Here is a 9,520-nt window from a genome sequence, read left to right as displayed (position 1 = left end):
ACCATCTTTATAAGCTGGCAAATTTTCTTCTTGTCAATAGCTTATGATTAAGGCAACCCACCTATTAGCAAAACAATGAAGATGCCTTCAAAGGCAGGAAAAGCATGGGTTGCCAGCTTTAAGTGCTGCATATGATGCAGTGGGGCATTATGGGCTCATAAGAAAGCTAAATTGTTCAGAATACTATTCTGCTATGGAGAGGTTAATGATGATTATGGGTGTGCATTCTGAAGAAATCAATCACCACCAGCATTTGATGACACGTCCTCCCTGCCCATAGCCATCTTGTCTGTCAGGTTTCACATAAGCGAACAACAATCTACATGCAGAAGACCAGTACCCTACAGAAGAGGTTCTATGAGAGAGGACAACAAATGGAGGAGACATTACATAGATTAATATTTCATGTCATCAATTCCAGGAAAATATGCCTGTTGTTTTGATAGCTGCTGTTCGCACTGGGAACTGTTACTATAACCCTTGAGATAAGAAGGAGACCAGATGTACTTAATATGTAATATTTTATATCTAGGTATTTGTCTGGTCTCCATCAGTGTGGCATCTGAATGTCTCTAAAGTATTTAAAAATAGAAACAGGACCACTACCTCCCCTCCATTTCTTCCTTTCCAGCCTGTAGAAGAAATTGTTTGATTCATTTGCTTATGTTTGTGAGTGTGTGTGTGTGAGAAGAATTTGTTACTGAAGGAAAAGAAAGATTACTGATGTAAAAGGAATACTGTATCCTCTGGGCTAGTCTACATGGTGCTCTAGTCTGCACTAGTGAGGTTTCAAACAGTTCCACATTAATACACACTAGGGAATCTTTAGTACAGGCTAGCAGGGTTCATAAAGGTCAGTTAGGACAAGACACACTAGTGTGTATGAGAATTTATGCCCTTTAGTGTAGACTAATGCACCAGACAGATAAGCCCTTATGCTGCAAGGGTAGTTATCCAAATTAATTTTTGGCCCTATTTTTGCAGAATGCAGCGGGGAACTTAAATGGCCACAAGTAGTCAGGCCCCAAGTCTCATCAGACAAACAGCATCTAAAACAGTACAGTTCCCTCTACCACAGTGCTGGGGTACTGGTCTTAATAATGGTTCAGAAGAGGAGCTCCACCTACTGAATCACTAACATCTCTTTCTGCAGCCCCCCACAAGGTGTTATACAGGACATCCCAGTCTTGCCTTCTTGCAAGACCCATCCATTGGGATTGTGACCCAGCTTCCCTAGATAGAAGGAACATCTTTATAAACCAAGGAGACACTTGTGTGACTTTCCTTTTTACTTGAAGCAGAAAGGGGTAGGGATGCCTCTACTCACCAGAAGTGTGGCATTTTCTGCGGTCTTTCTGGGGAATAGCTCTGCATGGTCAATGCCCCTTCCTACAACTATGCTCCATCACTCTCTCCATCTTTGCCTGCAATCCCTCTCTTGCTCTAGGAACTGCTGCCCACTCTTCATGACTTAGTCCTCTGCCCAGGTCATTAAGGGAGTTCCTCTTCTGAGATAGTTTTTCAGCATTCTCCAGGTAGTCTTCCTGTCCACTACCCCCAAACAGTACCATTCTGCAGTGGTCATTAGGGGAAATCCAGGTCCACCCTCTACTCTGGGTTCTAGTCCAGGGCCTTGTAGGTAATAATTAAATAATTAAATAATCTACATCTTCAGCACCTTACTGCTTTTGCCCCTGGATTCCATCTTACTAGACTTCTTCTCCCTTACCTCAAAAAGAAAAACTACAAGCTTCCTATTTGGGGCCTGCCTCCTTGCTTTATAGAAACCCCACCTGTTCCCTCACAGGTGAACCTTCTTCTAATTAGCTTCCTGCAGCTTAACTCTCTCCCATTTGCAGCCTAATTGGCTGATTGGGCCCACTTGGCATAATTCAGCCCTCTTGGGGCTAGTCCTTTTGGAATCCGGGAAGTGGGCAGGTGAAGCCTGTCCACTGCTAAAGGATCCCCCCCAGCCTAGAAGGGGGATCCACAGGACCTAGATTCCAAATAATTCCAGGGGACAACTAATGAAATAACAGGGACAGGAGTGTGGTCAAAGGGTCAAACGAAGGGAACCGGATGGGGACACCGAGCAGAGAACTCTGGACAGCACCCACTGCTCCTCAAAGGCGACAAGGGAGTCAGAGGATGACGCCCAGAGGAACTCTGCCCGGATACGTGAACGGACCGAGGATCGGAAATAGGCCCCACAGTCACAGGAGACTCCATCGGCCAACCTCCTCACTCTGGTTTTATAGATGGCCATTTTAGCTAGGGCCAGGAGGAGGTTGACCAGGAGATCCCGTGAATTTGTGGGGCCACGGCTCTTGGGGCTAGTGTGTGGCATACACCCCATTACTTTGTAATTCAAAAAGTGTTATGTTCTGGATGGAACAGGACTTTTCTTAGGTAACTGAAACTGGATGTAATACCAAATGGAGGAGGTTCCTTTCCTAGCCTGATTACATTTTAGCGCTTTTTATCCTACACCTGTTCTCAGAGTGTCAGGGTCAGCTAGTATTGCTGTGTGACATAAAATTAAAGGCTAGGAAGCAGCCTCTGATAATTCTTATGCTTTCCCCAGGTCAGTCAGAGGACATCAGTGCAGGTAATCATCATCATCATCATTATCCTGATGCCATGGTTGGTTGGTAGAAACATTGTTATACTGGTACTTATTGATAGCCAGTGAATTTCAGGCATGTGAACAACAGATCGCATGGTTTTGAATACCTTGCTCTCTAGGTAAAAGTACAAACCAACTTTGTAAGAGCAGGGACAGAAAATTTTGGAAATATTCCAAGCACCAGGTACAGCAAACGTGCAGCATGAAAGTCAAAATATGGTCTGAAGCACTGAACTAGTTTTAATTGTGTGGTGACTTTCAAAATTGCCAACATATTCTGGTGGAGGGTGCAAGATATGCTGACTGGAGGATCAGGAATTTTTACTGTACTATTATCAACTCAGCCACCTTATTAAGAGGGCATATTTCCCTATGTTTAGGATGGCACTATTTATGATTTCCAAAAATGTCAGCTTATATTTACTGCTAAGGGGCTTGGGACTAGTTCTGTACAATACTGTCATTTTAAAATAGGGGCTGCGGAATACTTAAGCTATGGATAGTAACAAAAAACAAAGCAAGTGGGACAAAATCAGGGAAAGTTTGGTTTAAAAAAGTACATTAACTTGATCTGAACATGCGTATGAACAATCCCTGCTCCCCTTTTACAATTAATTATAAAACATGTCAGAAATGTTATGGCAGATTTATTACAACCTTTATAAATCACACAGAATTAAAGGCATGAAGGTAGAATCAGTGGTAATGCCTGGATATAGGTAGCATAAGACAGCTCTTCTAGGGCCTGAATCAAAGCTTATTGGTGTCAAGGATAATCTTACCCTCAGCAAATATATATTTCCTTGTAATTATCTAGCTAAGCTACTGGAACAAACAGGTCTTTCATTGGCAATTTAGGAATCGCTTTAGGAATAAAATTTGCTTTAGGATTAAAATAATAGATTTTTTGGTATTAATTCTACCTTGGTTTTAAAATCTGATACTTTAAATGTTTTCTGCCCCAGTTTCTCTTGTAAATACCAGAACTTACTTTTTACAGTCTGTGAATGTATCCAACCTCTGTCCTCTATTCAGATACTGAAAGACACTTCCCTTTGCTTTCTCACCTTTATTGCAAGAGGGCATTGTAAGGATAGGTAGCATGTTTTAAATGTGGGAGTGACTACACACTGAGCTATAAGTTTATACAGTTGAACACAGTCAGGCCTTCTTTCGTGAATGAACTGAGGTTCTACCATGCTTTTATCACAAGGCCTATGATATATGGTGTTTTTCTTAAAGCTCCAATACCTGGAGTTGAGTTCTTACAGGAGAATCTCAGTTTTCATAACAAAATTCTAGGTGTAGCCCTTATGGACACAGAGTCTGAAAATGTGAACACTAAGGATTCAAAAGTAGAAGACAAATAAAAAGAACCCCAAATCTATTGTTTTTACAATACCATGATTTTAAACCAGTCTCATGATTGTGAGGGCCTGACTCATGTTTTGGAGATTTTGAATCTTGGGCTGAGCAATAGCCTCCTAATAGTTTATTAAACATTATAGAGAGAATAGACCCATATACCGCTGAAGGTCCTTTGTACACATGGTATCTTTGGGGCTCTGCAGCTTTTGTGGAGGGATGGCTTGAGGGGAAGGAGAGCATGGCTGGAGCCAGGGGATTGCTACTGTACACACCATCCCCCTCTGCCACACCAGCAGAATTTCCCATGTTAATAACTATAATGAGCAGTTTTAACTTCTGCACTTCTGTCTCTCAGGGATGGAAGGAGATGGGCTTTGCACCTCCATGGTCAGAGAACCTTACTGCCGGGAAGGAAGGAAAAATAAGAATGCAGCACTGGGGTGGATGTCCCTTCCCATAAATCTCTGCCCTTTTTCCGAATGCTCTAGACCCAATTGGAAGAAAGAAGAGCAGCAGAATATGGACCCTGGATTTCAGAAAAGCAGACTTTGACTCCATCAGGGAACTGATGGGCAGGATCCCCTGGGAGGCTAATATAAGGGGGAAAGGAGTCCAGGAGAGCTGACTGTATTTTAAAGAAGCCTTAGTGGTGGCGCAGGAACAAACTATCCCGATGTGCAGAAAGAAAAGCAAATATGGCAGGTGACTAGCTTTGCTTAACAGAGAAATCTTCGGTGAGCTTAAACACCAAAAGGAAGCTTACAAAAAGTGGAAACTTGGACAGATGACTAGGGAGGAGTATAAAAATATTGCTCGAGAATGCAGGGGTGTAATCAGGAGGGCCAAAGCACAATTGGAGTTGCAGCTAGCAAGGGATGTGAAGGGTAACAAGAAGGGTTTCTACAGGTATGTTAGCAACAAGAAAGTGGGCAGGGAAACTGTGGAACCCTTACTGAATGGGGGTGTCATAAAAATAAAGGGAAATCCCTCCTGACCAGAGGAAAAACCCTTTCACCTGTAAAGGGTTAAGAAGCTAGGATAACCTCGTTGGCACCTGACCACAATGACCAATGTGGAGACAAGATACTTTAAAAGCTGGAGGGAGGGAGAAACAAAGGCTCTGCCTCGGTCTGGGTGATGCTTTTGCCAGGGACAGAACAAGAATGGAGTCTTAGAACTTAGTAAGTAATCTAGCTAGATATGCATTAGATTATGATTTCTTTAAATGGCTGAGAAAATTAAACTGTGCTGAATAGAATGGATATTCCTGTCTTTGTGTCTTTTTGTAACTTAAGGTTTTGCCTAGAGGGATTCTCTATGTTTTGAATCTAATTACCCTGTAAGGTATTTACCATCCTGATTTTACAGAGGCGATTCTTTTTACTTTTTCTCATATTAAAATTCTTCTTGTAAGAATTTGAATGCTTTTTTCATTGTTCTTAAGATCCAAGGGTTTGGGTCTGTGGTCACCTATGCAAATTGGTGAGGATTTTTATCAAGCCTTCCCCAGGCACGGGGGTGCAAGGTTTGGGTGAGGATTTTGGGGGGAAAGACATTTCCAAACAACTCTTTCCCAGTAACCAGTCAAATGTTTGGTGGTGGCAGTGGAAGTCCAAGGGCAAAGGGTAAAATAGTTTGTACCTTGGGGAAGTTTTAACCTAAGCTGGTAAAAGTAAGTGTAGGAGGCTTTCATGCAGGTCCCCACATGTGTACCCTGGAGTTCAGAGTGGGGAAGGAACGTTGACATGGTGGCAGAGTGGAGGGATTAACTTGAAATCATTTTGAGATTTTTTTGAACCAGAAACACAGATTTTAAAAGAGATTTTTTTTCCTTTAGGCTGCTGAAAAGCAGGTTTCCAACTGGAAGTAGTTGGAGTCTCTCTCTCTGCTCTGGGGCCAGAGCAGAGACAAAAGGGAATTGTCTTTTGTGAGCTGGAGCTTTCTCTACCTAAAGGCAGGGTAGTGAACCTCCTGCAGGGAAATTCACCAGCCTTCACAGACCTGAAGGAAGCAGCCTTAGCCCTGTTGTGCTGCTGCTGGTGGGGGCCCAGACCCTTTTAAATTTGCCATCAGCAGTAGGGGGCCGAAGAGGATGCTCCAGGGGAGGCAGGCTGGGGTGGCAGTTGGGGCTGGGGGAGAGACTGGGCCCCAAACATTGGTGGAGGCAGGCCCCCATGCTCTCATATTGATGGAGCATGGGCACCATGGGCCCCTACAACTCGCGGCCCCTGCCTGGGTATTATTTCTCTGGAGGAGGAGTTTTCCATCATACAGAGTACACCATCACATGTCCCAGGTTCCAGATAGAATCACAGAAGATTAGGGTCGGAAGAGACCTCAGGAGGTCATCTAGTTCAACCCCCTGCTCAAAGCAGGACCAACCAAATCATCCCAGCCAAGCCGGGCCTTAAAAACCGCTAAGGATGGAGATTCCACCATCACCCTAGGTAACCCATTCCAGTCCTTCATCACCCTCCTAGTGAAATAGTGTTTCCTAATATCCAACCTAGACCTCCCCCACTGCAACTTGAGACCATTGCTTCTTGTTCTGTCATCTGCCACCACTGAGAACAGCCTAGCTCCATCCTCTTTGGAACCCCCCTTCAGGTAGTTGAAGGCTGCTATCAAATTCCCCCTCATTCTTCTCTTCTGCAGACTAAATAAGCCCAGGTCCCTCAGCCTCTCCTCAAAAATCATGTGCCCCAGCCGCCTTATCATTTTCATTGCCCTCAGCTGGACTCTCTCCAATTTGTCCACATCCAATTGCCCTTCTGTAGTGGGGGGGGGGGGCCCAAAACTGAATGCAATACTCCAGATGTGGCCTTACCAGTGTCAAATAGAGGGGAATTATCACTTTCCTCGATCTGCTGGCAATGCTCCTACTAATGCAGCCCAATATGCCGTTAGCCTTCTTGACAACAAGGACAGACCTTTCATTTCAAGAACAGGATGTTTCTAGCCCTCTTGGTCGCAGAGGGTCGCACATGAAAACATGACCCCTGATGGCTCTAAAACAGAAGGCAAATAAAAGCGTCTTTTTTTTTTTTACTCTCTTTTTTTTCTAATCTTGCTAGATTCAACCTATGCTCTCCTTTTCCCCCTACTCAAATACAGGGTGTTCGAAATCTGCTTCCAAATTTTGTGGCCTGAACCCTTCGCTTTCAGTATGGTTTGGAAATGCCGCTACCATCAAAAACGGGGGTGGAATGGGGGAAAAGGCCTGTGGGAGTTTCTTATCTGGATATCCTACTAGCTCAATCGCTATCCTGGCCTGACAGGAACAATGTGGCCTGTAAATTGCACCCAACAAGAAATACATCATTGTCTCAACAGTACCAGAATGTTCTATTGCCACCACATGGTGAAAGACCGTCTGCAAAACACCTTCAAAACAGTGCTTAGAAGCTGTGCCAGGGAAAAAATAATCATGCAAGAAAATAAATCCAGCCCAGCACAAAAACAATAGCTCCCTGAGGAAGCAGCCTGTGCCAGAAGGGACACATGCCAGAGCATCTTAAAGACCTACCGCAGCCACTCCCAGAGTGGGCAGCATAATAAAACAATACAGCACCACCCTCTGCCTGCCAAACTGCCTTGCCTAATAGATCATCACGCAAAGCCAGTGAGGCCAAGGCGCTTAAAACTCAGGAGAAAGACATTAATAGACAATGCAGTTATTTTATTTTGCAACCTTGAGGGAGCCTTTGTGGCTTGACAAATATTTGTCCTCCCTAGCAATGCGTATGTGGTTTACAGATAGCAAGAGGCAGCCACACATAAAAGTAGAAGATGAGCTGAGTCTTCAGAATCAGCTGCAGCAGAACCCTCTCCACCTTACAAAATCCGTTGCATTAGGGGAATTCTCTTCATGGAGAGAACTCTGTTTTAACGATGATGTTCAAACTCAGAGCTTCTATCCATTCCTCAACTATCTCTGGAAGTTAGGCTCCAGATCCTCAAAGGTATTTAGACACCAAACTCCCATTGAAATCAGTGGGAATTAGGCATCTAAATACCTTGGTGTATCTGGGCCTTAGTAACTAGACATGTTTGATGTGTGCTTCTTGTTAAGAAAGAAATTCTCGACATCCTATTAGATCAGATGATAGAACATCTGCATATTGTTTTACTCAACCACTAATTTAGGCTCAAAAACCTCCAAAAAGTATTTGAAACTCCCAATAACTCATTCAGCTCAAAACTTTGAGTCTAGCAGCAGGATTACTTGGGGATTTTTTGTTTTGTTATATTATTGTGCCAGACAAATCTACTGTCCAAGATTATCCACTGTTTGCTGTCCCTTTCATTAATCCCTCTCTCAGTCTAATTTATAAGAGAAGTTGCAGCCTCTGTGCAGCATTTTAGAAAGGATTTCAATGTCAGAATTTAAAGGAGAAATTAGTTTGTAATCAGCACATTCTATTGGTTGTGGCAGGGATCTTCACCACTTTGAAAATTAAATTATGATAGGTATCAAACAGAATCAAGAAGCTTCCTTTATACATTCAGAGTCAACTGATCAAATAATTTGATATAAATTCATTCACAAACCACAAGAAGTTTTAGCACACTTGAATCTTCAAACAGAATGCCTACTGTTCAAGTCTCCCATTAGAGGTGGAGTCACCCTCGACACTTACAATTAAGGTTGCCTAACACTTTCCATCCTGTTTTTGGTTGCTTAGAGATTTATCAAACTTTAACCATTCCGTCTGACATTTTCCACACTGCTGTCTGCCCAAGGCTGATTTTTTTTTATTTGGAAGTTTCAGACAATAGGGTTTGGCTGTTTCCGAAAACACTCTAATAGAAAAATAGTTGTGCTGTTAAATATTTCCAGCTGTTTCTTTGAAGAGCTTCACCACTTCCATGCTTTGGAGCGGGAACTTGAAATTTGGAAGGGGGACACCTCAGGGACACGTATTTTGCTGTTCCCGTTAAAATCCACCCACAGTTAGCTCAGCTATAAACCTTTGAAAACTACCATTTTCATAGGTGTAGTCGAGTTTATTAGCAGCTTATTGGTCAAACCTTTGATCAATCTTAATCTACTGAGGATGCTCTCAGGCACAGAGGTAAAGGGCTAACACACTACTTATTTATAATTTTTTTATTATTTTTTCCAAATACAACAAATATACCAAAATATCAGATTCATCATAATACAGAAAGGAAATAAAGAGGGTTAGGCTAACGGAAGGGGAAGGAAAGCGACATCTCTCTCTTCAGGGTCTATGTTAATTCCAGACCTCTAAAAAGTCAGCCCAAATTGCTTTGAATTCCCTTTCTGAAGAATGCCTATCATTTGTTAGCTGTGAGGTCAGCCACATCACTGGTTGGGATAGACTTTTGCATTTTTGAAGGATTAATTTTGTAGTGGCCAAAACTGCATGTTAAAACCATGCTGCCTTGTTACTAGCTAATCTCCAGGCATCAGGAATATATCCAAGAATTAAATGTAAGGAGACAGGCTCCAATTTAGCATCCAATATCAAATTGGTCCTTTAACCCACTTTATACAGAAAG

This window comes from Dermochelys coriacea, chromosome 4, assembly GCF_009764565.3.
Source record: "Dermochelys coriacea isolate rDerCor1 chromosome 4, rDerCor1.pri.v4, whole genome shotgun sequence".
In the NCBI taxonomy this organism is placed as follows: domain Eukaryota; kingdom Metazoa; phylum Chordata; order Testudines; family Dermochelyidae; genus Dermochelys; species Dermochelys coriacea.
This window is presented reverse-complemented; position numbering follows the sequence as displayed.